This window comes from Scyliorhinus torazame, chromosome 20, assembly GCF_047496885.1.
Source record: "Scyliorhinus torazame isolate Kashiwa2021f chromosome 20, sScyTor2.1, whole genome shotgun sequence".
NCBI lineage: Eukaryota > Metazoa > Chordata > Chondrichthyes > Carcharhiniformes > Scyliorhinidae > Scyliorhinus > Scyliorhinus torazame.
In genome coordinates this window covers 54,137,385-54,157,437 of record NC_092726.1, presented here as the reverse complement: position 1 = coordinate 54,157,437, position 20,053 = coordinate 54,137,385, and positions in this window count along the sequence as shown.

Here is a 20,053-nt window from a genome sequence, read left to right as displayed (position 1 = left end):
GGGCTCCCGAGACCACACTGCCTGTTCCCAGCTCCCAGGCATTATTGAGCAGTAAATGGTTAACTATGTACAGGCGCAGAGGTCTCTGAAACAGCTTTTTAATTGGGAGCTCCCGGACCACACTGCCTGTCCCATGCTCCCAGGGATGATTGAGAAATAAATGGTTAACTATATACAGGTGCAGAGGTCTCTGAAACAGCTTTGTTATTGGGGGCTCCAGAGGCCACACTGCCTGTCCCCTGCTCCCAGGGATTATTGAGCAATAAATGGTTAACTATACACAGCACAGAGGTCACTGAAACAGCTTTTTAATTGAGGGCTCCCAGACCTCACTGCCTGTCCACTGCTCCCAGGGATTCCTGAGCAGTAAACGGTTAACTATGTACAGGCGCAGAGGCCTCTGAAACAGCTTTTTAATTGGTGGCTCCTGGACCACAGTGCCTGTCCCCTGCTCCAATGGATTATTGAGAGGAAGTAAATGGTTAACTATATACAGCACAGAGGTCTCAGAAACTACTTTTTAATTGGGGGCTCCCGAGGCCTGACTTCCTGTCCCCTACTCCCGGGGATTATTGAGTAGTAAATTGTTAACTATATCCAGCACAGAGGTCTCTGAAACAGTTTTTTTACTGGGGCTCCCGAGGCCACACTGTCTGTTCCCTGCTCTCAGGGATTATTGAGCAGTAAATGGTTAACTCTGTACAGGCACAGAGGTCTCTGAAACAGCTTTTTAATGGGGAGCTCACGGACCACACTGCCTGTCCCCTGCTCCCAGGGTTGATTGAGAAATAAATGGTTAACTATATACAGCACAGAGGTCTCTGAAACAGATTTTTAATTGGGGGCTCCCAGACTACACTCCCTGTCCACTGCTCGCAGGGAATATTGACCAGTAAATGGTTAACTCTGTACAGGCACAGAGGTCACCGAAACAGCTTTTCAATGGGGGCTCCCGGACCACACTGCCTGTCCCCGACTCCCAGGGATTATTAAGCAGTAAATGGTTAACTACATACAGCACAGAGGTCTCTGAAACAGCTTCTTAATTGGGGGCTCCCGAGGCCACACTGCCTGTCCCCTGCTCCCAGGGATTATTGAGAAGTAAATGGTTAACTATATACAGCACAGAGGTCTCTGAAACAGCTTTTTAATTGGGGGCTCCGGAGGCCGCACTGCCTGTCCCCTGCTCCCAGAGATTATTGAGAGGACGTAAACGGTTAACTATATACAGGCACAGAGGTCTCTGAAACAGCTTTTTAATAGGGATTTCATGGACCACACTGCCTGTCCATTGGTCCCAGGGATTATTGAGCAATAAATGGTTAACTATATAGAGGCACAGAGGTCTCTGATACAGCGTTTTAATTGGGGGCTACAGAGGCCACACTGCCTGGCCTCTGCTAACAATGATTATTGAGCAGTAAATGGTTAACTGCATAGAGCACAGAGGTCTCTGAAACAGCTTTTTAATTGGGGGCTCCCGAGGCCACACTGCCTGTCCCCTGCTCGCAGGTATTAATCAACAGTAAATGATTAACTGTATACAGGCACAGAGGTCTCTGAAACAGCTTTTTAATTGGGGGGTCCCGAGGCCACACTGCCTGACCCCTGCTCCCACGGATTATAGAGAAGTAAATGATTAACTATATACAGCACAGAGGTCTCTGAAACAGCTTTTTAATTGGGGGCTCCCGGACCACACTGCCTGTCCCCTGCTCCCAGGGATTATTGAGAGGAAGTGAATGGTTAACTATATCCAGCACAGAGATCACTAAAACAGCTTTTAAATTGTGGTCTCCCAGACCACAATGCCTGTCCCCTGCTCCCAGGGATTATTGAGAGGAAGTAAATGGTTAACTATATACAGCACAGATATCTCTGAAACAGCTTTTAAATAAGGGGCTCCCGGAGCCACACTGACTGTCCCCTGCTCCCAGCTATTATTGAGCAGTAAATGGTTAACTATATACAGCACAGTGATTTCTGAAACTGCTTTTTGAGTGCGGTCTCCCGAGGCCACACTGCCTGTCCCCTGCTCCCAGGGATTATTGAGAGGAAGTAAATGGTTAACTATATACAGCACAGATGTATCTGATACAGCTTTTTAATTGGGGGCTCCAGAGGCCACACTGCCTGTCCCCTGCTCCCAGAGATTATTGCGAGGAAGTAAATGTTTAAATATCTACAGCACAGATGTATCTGTAACAGCTTTTTAATTGGGGACTCCCGAGGCCACAGTGCCTGTCCCCTGCTCCCAGGGATTATTGAGCAGTAAATGGTAAATTATATACTGCACAGAGGTCTCTGACACAGCTTTTAATTGGGGGCTCCCAAGGCCACATTGCCTGTCCACTGCTCCAAGGGAATATTGAGCAGTAAATGGTTAACTATATATAGCGCAGATGTACCTGAAACAGCTTTTTAATTGTGGGGTCCCGGACCACACTACTTGTCCCCTGCTCCCAGATATTACTGAGCAGTAAATGGTTAACTGTATACAGGCACAAAGGTCTCTGAAACAGCTTTTTAATAGGGGTTTCCTGGGCCACACTGCCTGTCCATTGGTCCCAGGGATTATTGAGCAGTAAATGGTTAACTATATAGAGGAACAGAGGTCTCTGAAACAGCGTTTTAATTGGGCCACACGGACCACAGTGCCTGTCCGCTGATCCCCGGGACTATTTAGAAGTAAATGGTTAACTATATACAGCACAGAGTTCTCTAAATCAGCTTTTTAATTGGGGGCTCCCGAGGCCACACTTCCTGAACCCTGCTCCCAGGGATTATTGAGCAATAAATAATTAACTATGTACAGGCACAGAGGTCTATGAAACAGCTTTTTAATTGGGGGCTCCCGGACCACACTGCCTGTCCCCAGCTCCCAGGGATTATTGAGAAGTAAATGGTTAACTATATACAGCACAGAGATTTCTGTAACTGCTTTTTAATTAGGGGCTCCTGGAGCCACACTGCCTGTCCCCTGCTCCATGGGATTATTGAGAAGTAAATGATTCACTATATACAGCACAGAGGTCTCTGAAACAGGTTTTTAATTGCGGGCTCCGCAGGCCACACTGCCTGTCCCCTGCTCCCATGGATTATTGAACAGTAAATGGTTAACTTTATACAGGCACACAGGTCTCTGAAACAGCTTTTTAAAAGGGATTTCCAGGACCACACTGCCTGACCACTGGTCCCAGGGATTATTGAGCAGTAAATGGTGAACTATATCGAGGCACAGAGGTCTCTGAAACAGCTTTTTAATTGGGGGGGTTCCCGAGGCCACACTGCCTGTCCCCTGCTCCCAAGGAATTTTGAGCAGTAAATGGTTAACTATGTCCAGGCCCAGAGCTCTGAATCAGCTTTTTAATTGGGCGCTTCCGGACCACACTGCCTGTCCCCTGTTCCCAGGGATTATTGAGCAGTAAATGGTTAACTATATACAGCACAGAGGTCTCTGCAACAGCTTTTTAATTGGGGGCTCCCGGACCACACTGCCTGTCCCCTGCTCCCAGGGATTATTGAGCAGTAAATGGTTAACTATATACAGCACAGAGGTCTCTGAAACAGCTTTTTAATTGGGGGCTCCCGGACCACACTGCCTGTCCCCTGCTCCCAGAGAATATTGAGCAGTAAATGGTTAACTTTATACAGGCCCAGAGGTCACAGTTAGAGCTTTTTAATTGGCGGCTACGTAACCACACTGCCTGGCCCCTGCTCCCAGGGATTATTCAGAGGAAGTAAATGGTTAACTATACACAGCCCAGATGTATCTGAAACAGCTTTTTAATTGTGGGATCCCGGACCACACTGCCTGTCCCCTGCTCCCAAGGATTATTGAGCAGGAAATGGTTAACTGTATACAGCACAGAGTCACTGAAACAGATTTATAATTGGGGGCTCCAGAGGCCACACTGCCTGTCCCCTGCTCCCAGGGATTATTGAGCAGTAAATGGTTAACTTTATACAGGCACAGAGGTCTCTGAAACAGCTTTTTAATAGGGATTTCCTGGACCACACTGCCTGTCCACTGCTCCCAGGGATTATTGAGCAGGAAATGGTAAACTATATAGAGGCACATTGGCCTCTAAAACAGCTTTTTAATGGGGGGACCCCCGAGGCCACGCTGCCTGTACCCTGCTCCCAGGGATTATTGAGCAGTAAATGGTTAACTCTGTACAGGCACAGAGGTCTCTGAAACAGCTTTTTAATTGTGGGGTCCCGGACCACACTGCTTGTCCTCTGCTCCCAGGGATTATTGAGCAATAAATGGTTAACGATATACAGCACAGAGGTTTCTGAAACAGCTTTTTGATTGCGGGCTCCCGAGACCACACTGCCTGTTCCCAGCTCCCAGGGATTATTGAGCAGTAAATGGTTAACTACATACAGCACAGAGGTCTCTGAAACAGCTTTTTGATTGGGGACTCCCGAGGCCAATCTGCCTGAACTCTGCTCCCAGGGATTATTGAGCAGTAAATGGTTAACTACATACAGACACAGCGGTCTCTGAAACAGCTTTTTAATTGCGCGCTCTCGATGCCACACTGCTTGTCCCCTGCTCCCAGGGATTATTGAGAGGAAGTAAATGGTTAACTATATACAGCAAAGATGTATCTGAAACAGCTTTTTAATTGAGAGCTCCAGAGGCCACACTGCCTGTCCCCTGCTCCCAGGGATTATTGAGCAGTGAATGGTTAACTGTAGACAGGCACAGAGTACTCTGAAACAGCTTTTTAATATGGATTTCCTGGACCACACTGCCATTCCCCTGCTCCCGGAGGTTATTGAGCAGTAAATGGTTAACTCTGTACAGGCACAGAGGTCTCTGAAGCAGCTTTGTAATTCGGGGCCCACGGAGCCACACTGCCTGTCCCCTGCTCCCAGTAATTATTGAGAGAAAGTAAATGTTTAACTATAGACAGCACAGAGGTCTCTGAAACAGCTTTTTAATTGGGCACTCCCGAGGCCACACTGCCTGTTCCCTGCTCTCAGGGATTATTGAGCAGTAAATGATGAACAATAAACAGGCACAGAGATCACTAAAACAGCTTTTTAATTGGGAGCTCCAGACCACACTGCCTGTCACCTGCTCCCAGGGATGATTGAAAGTAAATGGTTAACTATATACAGCACATGCCTCTCTGAAACAGCTTTTTAATTGGGGGCTCTTGAGGCCACACTGCCTGTCCCCTGCTCTCAGGGATTATTGAGCAGTAAATGGTTAACTATATACAGCACAGAGGTCTCTGAAACAGCTTTTTAATTGGGAGCTCCAGACCACACTGCCTGTCACCTGCTCCCAGGGATGATTGAAAGTAAATGGTTAACTATATACAGCACATACCTCTCTGAAACAGCTTTGTTACTGGGGGCTCCAGAGGCCACATTGCCTGTCCCCTGCGCCCAGGGATTATTGAGCAATAAATGGTTAACTATATACAGGCACAGAGGTCTCTGAAACAACTTTGTAATTCGGGGCTCCCGGAGCCACACTGCCTGTCCCCTGCTCCCAGGGATTATTGAGAGGAAGTAGATGGTTAACTATATACAGCACAGAGGTCTCTGAAACAGCTTTTTAATTGTGGGCTCCCGAGACCACACTGCCTGTCCCCTGCTCTCAGAGATTATTGAGCAGTAAATGATTAACAAAAACAGGCACAGCGGTCACTGAAACAGCTTTTTAATGGGGGCTCCCGGACCACACTGCCTGTCCCCTGCTCCCAGGGATTATTGAGATATAAATGGTTAACTATATACAGCACAGAGGTCTCTGAAACAGCTTTTTAATTGGGGGCTCCCAGACCACACTCCCTGACCACTGCTCCCAGGGAATATTGAGCAGTAAATGGTCAACTCTGTACAGGCACAGAGGTCTCTCAAACAGCTTTTTAATTGGGGGCTCCCGGACCACACTGCCTGTCCCCTGCTCCCAGGGATTATTGAGAAGTAACTGGTTAACTATATACAGCACATACCTCTCTGAAACAGCTTTGTTATTGGTGGCTCCAGAGGCCACATTGCCTGTCCCCTGCGCCCAGGTATTATTGAGCAATAAATGGTTAACTATATACAGGCACAGGGGTCTCTGAAACAGCTTTGTTATTCGGGGCTCCGGGAGCCACACTGCCTGTCCCCTGCTCCCAGGGATTATTGAGAGGAAGTAAATGTTTAACTATATACAGCACAGATGCATCTGAAACAGTTTTTTAATTGGGGGCTCCAGAGGCCACACTGCCTGGTCCAGCTCCCAAGGATTATTGAGCAGTAAATGGTTAACTGTAGACAGGCACAGAGATCTCTGAAACAGTTTATTAATAGGGATATCCTGGACCACACTGCCAGTCCCCTGCTCCCAGGGATTATTGAGCAGTAAATGGTTAACTCTGTACAGGCACAGAGGTCTCTGAAACAGCTTTTCTATTGGAGGCTCGCGGATCACACTGCCTGTCCACTGCTCCCAGGGATTATTGAGCAGTAAATGATGAACAATAAACAGGCACAGAGATCCCGGACAACACTGCCTGTGGTCTGCTCCCTGGGTTTATTGAGAAATAAATGGTTAACTATATTCAGCACAGAAGTCTCTGAAACAGCTTTTTAATTGGGGGCTCCCAGACCACACTCCCTGTCCACTGCTAATAGTGAATATTGAGCAGTAAATGGTTAACTCCGTACAGGTACAGAAGTCTCTGAAACAGCTTTTTAATTGGGGGCTCCAGGACCACACTGCCTGTCCCCTGCTCCCAGGGATTATTGGGAAGTAAATGGTTAACAATGAACAGGCACACAGGTCACTGAAACAGCTTTTTAATTGGGGGCTCCAGAGGCCACACTGCCTGGTCCAGCTCCCAAGGATTATTGAGCAGTAAATGGTTAACTGTATACAGACACAGGGATCTCTGAAACAGCTTTTTAATATGGATTTCCTGGACCATACTGCCTGTCCCCTGCTCCCAGGGATTATTGAGAAGTAAATGGCTAACTATATACAGCATAGAGGTCACTGCAACAGCTTTTTAATTGGGGGCTCCCGGAGCCACACTGCATGTCCCCTGCTCCCAGGGATAATTGAGAAGTAAATGGTTAACTATATACAGCACATACCTCTCTGAACCAGCTTTGTTATTGGAGGCTCCAGAGTCCACACTGTCTGTCCCCTGCTCCCAGGGATTATTGAGCAATAAATGGTAAACTATACACAGCACAGAGGTCACTGAAACAGCTTTTTAATTGAGGGCTCCTAGACCACACTGCCTGTCCATTGCTCCCAGGGATTATTGAGCAGTAAATGGTTAACTCTGTACACGCACATACCTCTCTGAAACAGCTTTGTTATTGGGGCCTCCAGAGTCTACACTGCCTGTCCCCTGCACCCAGGTATTATTGAGCAATAAATGGTTAACTATACACAGCACAGAGGTCTCTGAAACAGCTTTTCTTTGAGGGCTCCCAGACCACACTGCCTGTCCACTGCTCCCAGGGATTATTGAGCAGTAAATGGTTAACTCTGTACAGGCACAGAGGTCTCGGAAACAGCTTTTTAATTGGGGGCTGCCGGACCACACTGCCTGTCACCTGCTCCCAGGGATTATTGAGCAATAAATGGTTAACTATACACAGCATAGAGGACACTGAAACAGCTTTATAATTGGGCGCTTCCGAGAACACACTGCCTGTTCCCAGCTCTCAGGGATTATTGAGCAGTAAATGGTTAACTGTATAGGGATCTCTGAAACAGCTTTTAATATGGATTTCCTGGACCACACTGCCTGTCCCCTGCTCCCAGGGATTATTGAGAAGTAAATGGCTAACTATATACAGCACAGAGGTCACTGAAACAGCTTTTTAATTGGGGGCTCCCGGAGCCACACTGCCTGTCCCCTGCTCCCAGGGATTATTGAGAAGTAAATGGTTAACTATATACAGCACATACCTCTCTGAACCAGCTTCGTTATTGGAGGCTCCAGAGTCCACACTGTCTGTCCCCTGCTCTCAGGGATTATTGAGCAATAAATGGTTAACTATACACAGCACAGAGATCACTGAAACAGCTTTTTAATTGGGAGCTACCGGACCACACTGCCTGTCCCCTGCTCCCAGGGATGATTGATAAATCAATGGTTAACTATAAACAGCACAGAGCTCTCAGAAACAGCTTTTTAATTGAGGGCTCCTAGACCACACTGCCTGTCCATTGCTCCCAGGGATTTTTGAGCAGTAAATGGTTAACTCTGTACAGGCACAGAGGTCTCTGAAACAGCTTTTTAATTGGGGGCTCCCGGACCACACTGCCTGTCCCCTGCTCCCAGGGATTATTGAGAAGTAAATGGTTAACTATTTCCAGCACATACCTCTCTGAAACAGCTTTGTTATTGGGGCATCCAGAGTCCACACTGTCTGTCCCATGCTCCCAGGGATTATTGAGCAATGAATGGTTAACTATATACAGCACAGAGGTCTCTGAAACACCTTTTTTATTGAGGGCTCCCAGACCACAGTGCCTGTCCACTGCTCCCAGGGATTATTGAGCAGTAAATGGTTAACTCTGTACAGGCACAGAGGTCTCTGAAACAGCTTTTTAATTGGGGGCTCCCGGACCACACTGCCTGTCACCTGCTCCCAGGGATTATTGAGAAGTAAATGGTTAACTATATACAGCACATACTTCTCTGAAACAGCTTTGTTATTGGGGCCTCCAGAGTCCACACTGCCTGTCCCCTGCTCCCAGGGATTATTGAGCAATAAATAGTTAACTATACACAGCATAGAGGACACTGAAAGAGCTTTTTAATTGGGGGCTCCCGAGAACACACTGCCTGTTCCCAGCTCTCAGGGATTATTGAGCAGTAAATGGTTAACTATGTACAGGCGCAGAGGTCTCTGAAACAGCTTTTTAATTGGGGGCTCCTGGACAACACTGCCTGTCCCCTGCTCCCATGGATTATTGAGAGGAAGTAAATGGTTAACTGTATACAGCACAGAGGTCTCTGTCACTGCTTTTTAATTGGGTGCTCCCGAGGCCTGACTTCCTGACCCCTTCTCCCGGGTATTATTGAGAAGTAAATGGTTAACTATCTACACACCAAGGTATCTGAAACAGCTTTTTAATTGGGGGCTCCCAGGCCACACTTTCTGTCCACTGCTATCAGGGATTATTGAGCCGTAAATGGTTAACTATATCCAGCACAGCGGTCTCTGAAACAGCTTTTTAACTGGGGGCTCCCGAGGCCACACTGCCTGTCCCCTGCTCCAAGGGCTAATTGAGAAATAAATGGTTAACTATAAACAGGCACAGACGTCACTGAAACAGCTTTTTAATGTGGGCTCCCGGACCACACTTCCTGTCCCCTGCTACCAGGGATTATTGACCGGTAAATGGTCAACTATATCCAGCACAGAGATCTCTGAAACAGCTTTTTAATAGGGGGCTCACAGACCTCACTCCCTGTCCACTGCTCCCAGATATTATTGAGCAGAAAATGGTTAACTCTGTACAGGCACAGAGGTCTCTGAAACAGCTTTTTAATTGGGGGCTCCCGGACCACACTGCCTGTCCCCTGCTCCCAGGGAGTCTTGTGAAGTAAATGGTTAACTTTATACAGCACATACCTCTCTGAAACAGCTTTGTTATTGGGGGCTCCAGAGGCCACACTGCCTGCTCCCAGCTCCCAGGGATTATTGAGCAGTAAATGGTCAACTATGTACAGGCGCAGAGGTCTCTGAAACAGCTTTTTAATTGGGAGCTCCCGGACCACTCTGCCTGTCCCCTGCTCCCAGGGATGAATGAGAAATAAATGGTTAACTATATACTGCACAGAGGTCTCTGAAACAGTTTTTTAATTGGGGGCTCCCAGACCACACAGCCTGTCCACTGCTCCAATGGATTATTGAGCAGTAAATGGTTAACTATACACAGTACAGAGACATCTGAAACAGATTTTTATTGGGGGCTCCTGAGACCACACTGCCCGTCCCCTGCTCCGAGGGATTACTGAGCAGTATATGGTTAACTATATACAGGAACAGAGGTCTCTGAAACAACTTTGTAATTAGGGGCTCCCGGAGCCACACTGCCTGTCCCCTGCTCCCAGGGATTATTGAGAGGAAGAAAATGGTTAACTATATACAGCACAGAGGTCTCTGAAACAGCTTTTAAATAGGGATTTCCTGGACAACACTGCCTGTCCCCTGCTCCTAGGGATTATTGAGCAGTAAATGATTAACTATTTACAGCACATACTTCTCTGAAACAGCTTTGTTATTTTGGGCTCCGGAGGCCACACTGCCTGTCCCCTGCTCTCAGGGATTATTGAGCAGTAAATGATTAACAATAAACAGGCACAGAGGTCACTGAAACAGCTTTTTAATGGAGGCTCCCGGACCACACTGCCTGTCCCCTGCTCCCTGCGATTGTTAAGCAGTAAATGGTTAACTACATAGAGCACAGAGGTCTCTGAAACAGCTTTTTAATTGAGGGCTCCCGAGGCCACACTGCCTGTCACCTGCTCCCAGGGATTATTGAGAAGCAAATGGTTAACTATATACAGCACAGAGGTCTCTGAAACAGCTTTTTAATTACGGGCTCCGGAGGCCGCACTGCCTGTCCCTTGCTCCCTGGGATTGTTAAGCAGTAAATGGTTAACTACATACAGCACAGAGGTCTCTGAAACAGCTTTTTAATTGGGGGCTCCAGAGGCCACACTGCCTGGTCCAGCTCCCAGGGATTATTGAGCAGTAAATGTTTAACTATATACAGCACAGAGGTCTCTGAAACAGCTTTTTAATTGGGGGCTCCCGAGGCCACACTGCCTGTCCCCTGCTCTCAGGGATTATTGAGCAGTAAATGATTAACAATATACAAGCACAGAGGTCACTGAAACAGCTTTTTAATGGGGGCTCCCGGACCACACTGCCTGTCCCCTCCTCCCAGGGATTACTGAGAAATAAATGGTTAACTATATACAGCACAGAGGTCTCTGAAACAGCTTTTTAATTGGGGGCTCCCGAGGCCACACTGCCTGTCCCCTGCTCTCAGGGATTATTGAGCAGTAAATGATTAACAATATACAAGCACAGAGGTCACTGAAACAGCTTTTTAATGGGGGCTCCCGGACCACACTGCCTGTCCCCTCCTCCCAGGGATTACTGAGAAATAAATGGTTAACTATATACAGTACAGAGTTCTCTGCAACAGCTTTTTAATTGGGGGCTCCAGAGGCCACATTACCTGTCCCCTGCGCCCAGGGGTTATTGAGCAATAAATGGTGAACTATATACAGGCACAGAGGTCTCATAAACAGCTTTGTTATTCGGGGCTCCGGGAGCCACACTGCCTGTCCCCTGCTCCCAGAGATTATTGAGAGGAAGTAAATGGTTAACTATATACAGCACAGACGTCTCTGAAACAGGTATTTAATTGGGGGCTCCGGAGGCCGCACTGCCTGTCCCCTGCTCCCAGAGATAATTGAGAGGACGTAAACGGTTAACTATATACAGGCACAGAGGTCTCAGAAACAGATTTTTAATTGCGCGCTCCCGAGGCCACACTGCTTGTCCCCTGCTCCCAGGGATTATTGAGAGAAAGTAAATGGTTAAAAATATACTGCACAGATGCATCTGAAACAGCGTTTTAATTTGGGGCTCCAGAGGCCACACTGCCTGGTCCAGCTCCCAAGGATTATTGAGCAGTAAATGGTTAACTGTAGACAGGCACAGAGATCTCTGAAACAGCTTTTTAATAGGGATTTCCTGGACCACACTGCCAGTCCCCTGCTCCCAGGGATTATTGAGCAGTAAATGGTTAACTCTGTACAGGCACAGAGGTCTCTGAAACAGCTTTTCTATTGGAGGCTCGCGGACCACACTGCCTGTCCACTGCACCAGGATTATTGAGCAATAAATGGTTAACTATACACAGCACAGAGTTCTCTGAAACAGCTTTTTTATTGAGGGCTCCCAGACCACACTGCCTGTCCACTGCTCCCAGGGATTATTGAGCAGTAAATTGTTAACTCTGTACAGGCACAGAGGTCTCTGAAACAGCTTTTTAATTGGGGGCTCCCGGACCACACTGCCTGTCCCCTGCTCCCAGGGATTATTGAGCAATAAATGGTTAACTATATACAGCACATACCTCTCTGAAACAGCTTTGTTATTGGGGCCTCCAGAGTCCACACTGTCTGTCCCATGCTCCCAGGGATTGTTGAGCAATAAATGGTTAACTATACACAGCACAGAGGTCTCTGAAACAGCGTTTTTATTGAGGGCTCCCAGACCACACTACCTGTCCACTGCTCCCAGGTATTATTGAGCAGTAAATGGTTAACTCTGTACAGGCACAGAGGTCTCTGAAACAGCTTTTTAATTGGGGGCCCCAGGACCACACTGCCTGTCACCTGCTCCCAGGGATTATTGAGAAGTAAATGGTTAACTATATACAGCATAGAGGACACTGAAACAGCTTTTTAATTGGGGGCTCCCGAGAACACACTGCCTGTTCCCAGCTCTCTGGGATTATTGAGCAGTAAATGGTTAACTATGTACAGGCGCAGAGGTCTCTGAAACAGCTTTGTAATTGGGGGCTCCTGGACAACACTGCCTGTCCCCTGCTCCCATGGATTATTGAGAGGAAGTAAATGGTTAACTGTATACAGTACAGAGGTCTCTGTAACTGCTTTTTAATTGGGTGCTCCCGAGGCCAGACTTCCTGACCCCTTCTCCCGGGTATTATTGAGAAGTAAATGGTTAACTATCTACACACCAAGGTCTCTGAAACAGCTTTTTAATTGGGGACTCCCAGGCCACACTTTCTGTCCACTGCTATCAGGGATCATTGAGCCGTAAATGGTTAACTATATCCAGCACAGAGGTCTCTGAAACAGCTTTTTAACTGGTGGCTCCCGAGGCCACACTGCCTGTCCCCTGATCCAAGGGCTAATTGAGAAATAAATGGTAAACTATAAACAGGCACAGACGTCACTGAAACAGCTTTTTAATGTGGGCTCCCGGACCACACTTCCTGTCCCCTGCTACCAGGGATTATTGACCGGTAAATGGTCAACTATATCCAGCACAGAGATCTCTGAAACTGCTTTTTAATAGGGGGCTCACAGACCTCACTCCCTGTCCACTGCTCCCAGATATTATTGAGTAGAAAATGGTTAACTCTGTACAGGCAAAGAGGTCTCTGAAACAGCTTTTTAATTGGGGGCTCCCGGACCACACTGCCTGTCCCCTGCTCCCAGGGAGTCTTGTGAAGTAAATGGTTAACTTTATACAGCACATACCTCTCTGAAATAGCTTTGTTATTGGGGGCTCCAGAGGCCACACTGCCTGCTCCCAGCTCCCAGGGATTATTGAGCAGTAAATGGTCAACTATGTACAGGCGCAGAGGTCTCTGAAACAGCTTTTTAATTGGGAGCTCCCGGACCACTCTGCCTGTCCCCTGCTCCCAGGGATGAATGAGAAATAAATGGTTAACTATATACTGCACAGAGGTCTCTGAAACACTTTTTTAATTGGGGGCTCCCAGACCACACAGCCTGTCCACTGCTCCAATGGATTATTGAGCAGTAAATGGTTAACTATACACAGTACAGAGACATCTGAAACAGATTTTTATTGGGGGCTCCTGAGACCACACTGCCCGTCCCCTGCTCCGAGGGATTACTGAGCAGTAAATGGTTAACTATATACAGGCACAGAGGTCTCTGAAACAACTTTGTAATTAGGGGCTCCAGGAGCCACACTGCCTGTCCCCTGCTCCCAGGGATTATTGAGAGGAAGAAAATGGTTAACTATATACAGCACAGAGGTCTCTGAAACAGCTTTTTAATTGGGGCTCCCGAGGCCACACTACCTGTCCCCTGCTCCCAGGGATAATTGAGAAGTAAATGGTTCACTATATACAGCACAGATGTCTCTGAAACAGCTTTTTAATTGGGGGCTCCCGAGACCACACTGCCTGTTCCCAGCTCCCAGGTATTATTGAGCAGTAAATGGTTGACTATTTACAGGCACACAGGTCTCTGAAACAGCTTTTTAATTGAGGGCTCCCAGACCACACTGCCTGTCCATTGCTCCCAGGGATTATTGATCAGTAAATGGTTAACTATATACAGGCACAGAGGTCTCTGAAACAGCTTTTTAATTGGGGTCTCCCGAGGCCACACTGCCTGTCCTCTTATCCCTGGGATTATTGATCAGTAAATGGTTAAATATATACAGGCACAGAGGTCTCTGAAACAGCTTTTTAAGTGGGGGCTTCCGAGGCCACACTGCCTGTCCCCTGCTCCCAGAGATTATGGAGAAGTAAATGGTTCACTATATACAGCACAGATGTCTCTGAAACAGCTTTTTAATTGGGGGCTCCCGAACCACACTACCTGTCCCCTGCTCCCAGGGATAATTGAGCAGTAAATGGTTCACTATATACAGCACAGATGTCTCTGAAACAGCTTTTTAATTGGGGGCTCCCGAACCACACTGCCTGTCCCCTGCTCCCAGAGATTATTGAGAAGACGCAAACGGTTAACTATATACAGGCACAGAGGTCTCTGAAACAGCTTTTTAATTGCGCGCTCCCGAGGCCACACTATCTGTCCCCTGCTCCCTGGGATTGTTATGCAGTAAATGGTTAACTACATACAGCACAGAGGTCTCTGAAACAGCTTTTTAATTGGGGTCTCCCGGACCACCCTGTCTGTCCCCTGCTCCCAGGGATTATTGAGCAGTAAATGGTTAACTATATACAGGCACAGAGGTCTCTTAATCAGCTTTTCAATTGCGGGCTTCCGAGGCCACACTGCCTGTACCCCGCTCCCAGGGATTATTGAGAAGTAAATGGTTAACTATATCCAGCACAGAGATCTCTGAAACAACTTTATAATTGTGGGCTCCCGAAGCCACACTGCCTGTCCCCTGATCCAAAGGATTATTGAGCAGGATATGGTTAACTGTATACTGCACTGAAGTCTCTGAAACAGCTTTTTAATTGTGGGATCCCGGACCACACTGCTTGTCACCTGCTCCGAAGTATTATTGAGCAGTAAATGGTTAACTATATACAGGCACAGAGGTCTCTGAAACAGCTTTTAAATAGGGATTTCCTGGACAACACTGCCTGTCCCCTGCTCCTAGGGATTATTGAGCAGTAAATGATTAACTATTTACAGCACATACTTCTCTGAAACAGCTTTGTTATTTTGGGCTCCGGAGGCCACACTGCCTGTCCCCTGCTCTCAGGGATTATTGAGCAGTAAATGATTAACAATAAACAGGCACAGAGGTCACTGAAACAGCTTTTTAATGGAGGCTCCCGGACCACACTGCCTGTCCCCTGCTCCCTGGGATTGTTAAGCAGTAAATGGTTAACTACATAGAGCACAGAGGTCTCTGAAACAGCTTTTTAATTGAGGGCTCCCGAGACCACACTGCCTGTCACCTGCTCCCAGGGATTATTGAGAAGCAAATGGTTAACTATATACAGCACAGAGGTCTCTGAAACAGCTTTTTAATTGGGGGCTCCAGAGTCCACACTGCCTGGTCCAGCTCCCAGGGATTATTGAGCAGTAAATGTTTAACTATATACAGCACAGAGGTCTCTGAAACAGCTTTTTAATTGGGGGCTCCCGAGGCCACACTGCCTGTCCCCTCCTCCCAGGGATTACTGAGAAATAAATGGTTAACTATATACAGTACAGAGTTCTCTGCAACAGCTTTTTAATTGGGGGCTCCAGAGGCCACATTGCCTGTCCCCTGCGCCCAGGGATTATTGAGCAATAAATGGTTAACTATATACAGGCACAGAGGTCTCAGAAACAGCTTTGTTATTCGGGGCTCCGGGAGCCACACTGCCTGTCCCCTGCTCCCAGAGATTATTGAGAGGAAGTAAATGGTTAACTATATACAGCACAGACGTCTCTGAAACAGGTATTTAATTGGGGGCTCCGGAGGCCGCACTGCCTGTCCCCTGCTCCCAGAGATAATTGAGAGGACGTAAACGGTTAACTATATACAGGCGCAGAGGTCTCAGAAACAGATTTTTAATTGCGCGCTCCCGAGGCCACACTGCTTGTCCCCTGCTCCCAGGGATTATTGAGAGAAAGTAAATGGTTAAAAAAATGCTGCACAGATGCATCTGAAACAGCGTTTTAATTGGGGGCTCCAGAGGCCACACTGCCTGGTCCAGCTCCCAAGGATTATTGAGCAGTAAATGGTTAACTGTAGACAGGCACAGAGATCTCTGAAACAGCTTTTTAATAGGGATTTCCTGGACCACACTGCCAGTCCCCTGCTCCCAGGGATTATTGAGCAGTAAATGGTTAACTCTGTACAGGCACAGAGGTCTCTGAAACAGCTTTTCTATTGGGGGCTCGCGGACCACACTGCCTGTCCACTGCTCCCAGGGATTATTGAGCAATAAATGGTTAACTATACACAGCACAGAGTTCTCTGAAACAGCTTTTTTATTGAGGGCTCCCAGACCACACTGCCTGTCCACTGCTCCCAGGGATTATTGAGCAGTAAATTGTTAACTCTGTACAGGCACAGAGGTCTCTGAAACAGCTTTTTAATTGGGGGCTCCCGGACCACACTGCCTGTCCCCTGCTCCCAGGGATTATTGAGCAATAAATGGTTAACTATATACAGCACATACCTCTCTGAAACAGCTTTGTTATTGGGGCCTCCAGAGTCCACACTCTCTGTCCCATGCTCCCAGGGATTGTTGAGCAATAAATGGTTAACTATACAAAGCACAGAGGTCTCTGAAACAGCGTTTTTATTGAGGGCTCCCAGACCACACTACCTGTCCACTGCTCCCAGGTATTATTGAGCAGTAAATGGTTAACTCTGTACAGGCACAGAGGTCTCTGAAATAGCTTTTTAATTGGGGGCCCCAGGACCACACTGCCTGTCACCTGCTCCCAGGGATTATTGAGAAGTAAATGGTTAACTATATACATCACATACCTCTCTGAAACAGCTTTGTTATTGGGGCCTCCAGAGTCCACACTGCCTGTCCCCTGCTCCCAGGGATTATTGAGCAATAAATGGTTAACTATACACAGCATAGAGGACACTGAAACAGCTTTTTAATTGGGGGCTCCCGAGAACACACTGCCTGTTCCCAGCCCTCTGGGATTATTGAGCAGTAAATGTTTCACTATGTACAGGCGCAGAGGTCTCTGAAACAGCTTTGTAATTGGGGGCTCCTGGACAACACTGCCTGTCCCCTGCTCCCATGGATTATTGAGAGGAAGAAAATGGTTAACTGTATACAGTACAGAGGTCTCTGTAACTGCTTTTTAATTGGGTGCTCCCGAGGCCAGACTTCCTGACCCCTTCTCCCGGGTATTATTGAGAAGTAAATGGTTAACTATCTACACACCAAGGTCTCTGAAACAGCTTTTTAATTGGGGGCTCCCAGGCCACACTTTCTGTCCACTGCTATCAGGAATCATTGAGCCGTAAATGGTTAACTATATCCAGCACAGAGGTCTCTGAAACAGCTTTTTAACTGGTGGCTCCCGGACCACACTTCCTGTCCCCTGCTACCAGGGATTATTGACCGGTAAATGGTCAACTATATCCAGCACAGAGATCTCTGAAACAGCTTTCTAATTGGGGGCTCACAGACCTCACTCCCTGTCCACTGCTCCCAGGTATTATTGAGCAGAAAATGGTTAACTCTGTACAGGCACAGAGGTCTCTGAAACAGCTTTTTCATTGGGAGCTCCCGGACCACTCTGCCTGTCCCCTGCTCCCAGGGATGAATGAGAAATAAATGGTTAACTATTTACTGCAAAGAGGTCTCTGAAACAGTTTTTTAATTGGGGGCTCCCAGACCACACAGCCTGTCCACTGCTCCAATGGATTATTGAGCAGTACATGGTTAACTATACACAGTACAGAGACATCTGAAACAGATTTTTATTGGGGGCTCCTGAGACCACACTGCCCGTACCCTGCTCCGTGGGATTACTGAGCAGTAAATGGTTAACTATATACAGGCACAGAGGTCTCTGAAACAACTTTGTAATTCGGGGCTCCCGGAGCCACACTGCATGTCCCCTGCTCCCAGAGGTTATTGAGAGGACGTAAACGGTTAACTATATGCAGCACAGTCGTCTCTGAAACAGCTGTTTAATTGGGGGCTCCGGAGGCCGAACTGCCTGTCCCCTGCTCCCAGAGATTATTGAGAGGAAGTAAATGGTTAACTATATACAGCACAGTTGTATCTGAAACAGCTTTTTATTGGGGGCTCCAGAGGCCACACTGCTTGGTCCCGCTCCCAAGGATTATTGAGCAGTAAATGGTTAACTGTGTACAGGCACAGAGATCTCGGAAACAGCTTTTTAATAGGGATTTCCTGTACCACACTGCCTGTCCCCTGCTCCCAGGGATTATTGAGAAGTAAATGGCTAACTATATACAGCACAGAGGTCACTGAAAATGCTTTTTAATTGGGGGCTCCCGGAGCCACACTGCCAGTCCCCTGCACCCAGGGATTATTGAGCAGTAAATGGTTAACTATATACAGCACATACCTCTCTGAACCAGCTTTGTTATTGGGGGCTCCAGAGTCCACACTGTCTGTCCTCTGCTCCCAGGGATTATTGAGCAATAAATGGTTAACTATACACAGCACAGAGGTCACTGAAACAGCTTTTTAATTGGGGGCTCCCGAGACCACACTGCCTGTTCCCAGCTCCCAGGGAATATTGAGCAGTAAATGGTTAACTATTTACAGGCGCAGAGGTCTCTGAAACAGCTTTTTAATTGGGAGCTCCCGGACCACACTGCCTGTCCCCTGCTCCCAGGGATGATTGAGAAATAAATGGTTAACTATAAACAGCACAGAGCTCTCTGAAACAGCCTTTTTATTGTGGGCTCCCAGCCCACACTGCCTGTCTATTGCTCCCAGGGATTATTGAGCAGTAAATGGTTAACTCTGCACTGGCACAGAGGTCTCTGAAACAGCTTTTTAATTGGGGGCCCCGGAGGCCGCACTGCCTGTCCCCTGCTCCCAGAGATAATTGAGAGGACGTAAACGGTTAACTATATACAGGCACAGATGTCTCAGAAACAGATTTTTAAATGCGTGCTCCCGATGCCACACTGCTTGTCCCCTGCTCCCAGGGATTATTGAGAGAAAGTAAATGGTTAAATATATACAGCACAGATGCATCTGAAACAGCTTTTTAATTGTGGGCTCCAGAGGCCACACTGCCTGGTCCAGCTCCCAAGGATTATTGAGCAGTAAATGGTTAACTGTATACAGGCACAGAGGTCTCTGAAACAGCTTTTTAATAGGGATTTCCTGGACCACACTGCCAGTCCCCTGCTCCCAGGGATTATTGAGCATTAAATGGTTAACTCTGTACAGGCACAGAGGTCTCTGAAACAGCTTTTCTATTGGAGGCTCGCGGACCACACTGCCTGTCTCCTGCTCCCAGGGATTGTTGAGCAGTAAATGGTTAACTATGTACAGGCGCAGGGGTCTCTGTAACAGCTTTTTAATTGGGGGCTCCTGGACAACACTGCCTGTCTCCTGCTCCCATGGATTATTGAGAGGAAGTAAATGGTTAACTGCATACAGCACAGAGGTCTCTGAAACTGCTTTTTAATTGGGCGCTCCCGAGGCCAGACTTCCTGTCCCCTTCTCCCGGGTATTATTGAGAAGGACATGGTTAACTATCGACACACCAAGGTCTCTGAAACAGCTTTTTAATTGGGGTCTCCCGAGGCCACACTGCCTGGCCCCTGCTCCCAGGGATTATTGAGCAGTAAATGGTTAACTATATACAGCACAGAGGTCTCTGAAACAGCATTTTATTTGTGGGCTCCCGGACCACACTGCCTGTCCCCTGCTCCCAGGGATTATTGAGAAGTAAATGGTTAACTATATACAGCACAGAGGTCTCTGAAACAGCTTTTTAATTGGGGTCTCCCGAGGCCACACTGCCTGTCCTCTTATCCCAGGGATTATTGATCAGTAAATGGTTAAATATATACAGGCACAGAGGTCTCTGAAACAGCTTTTTAAGAG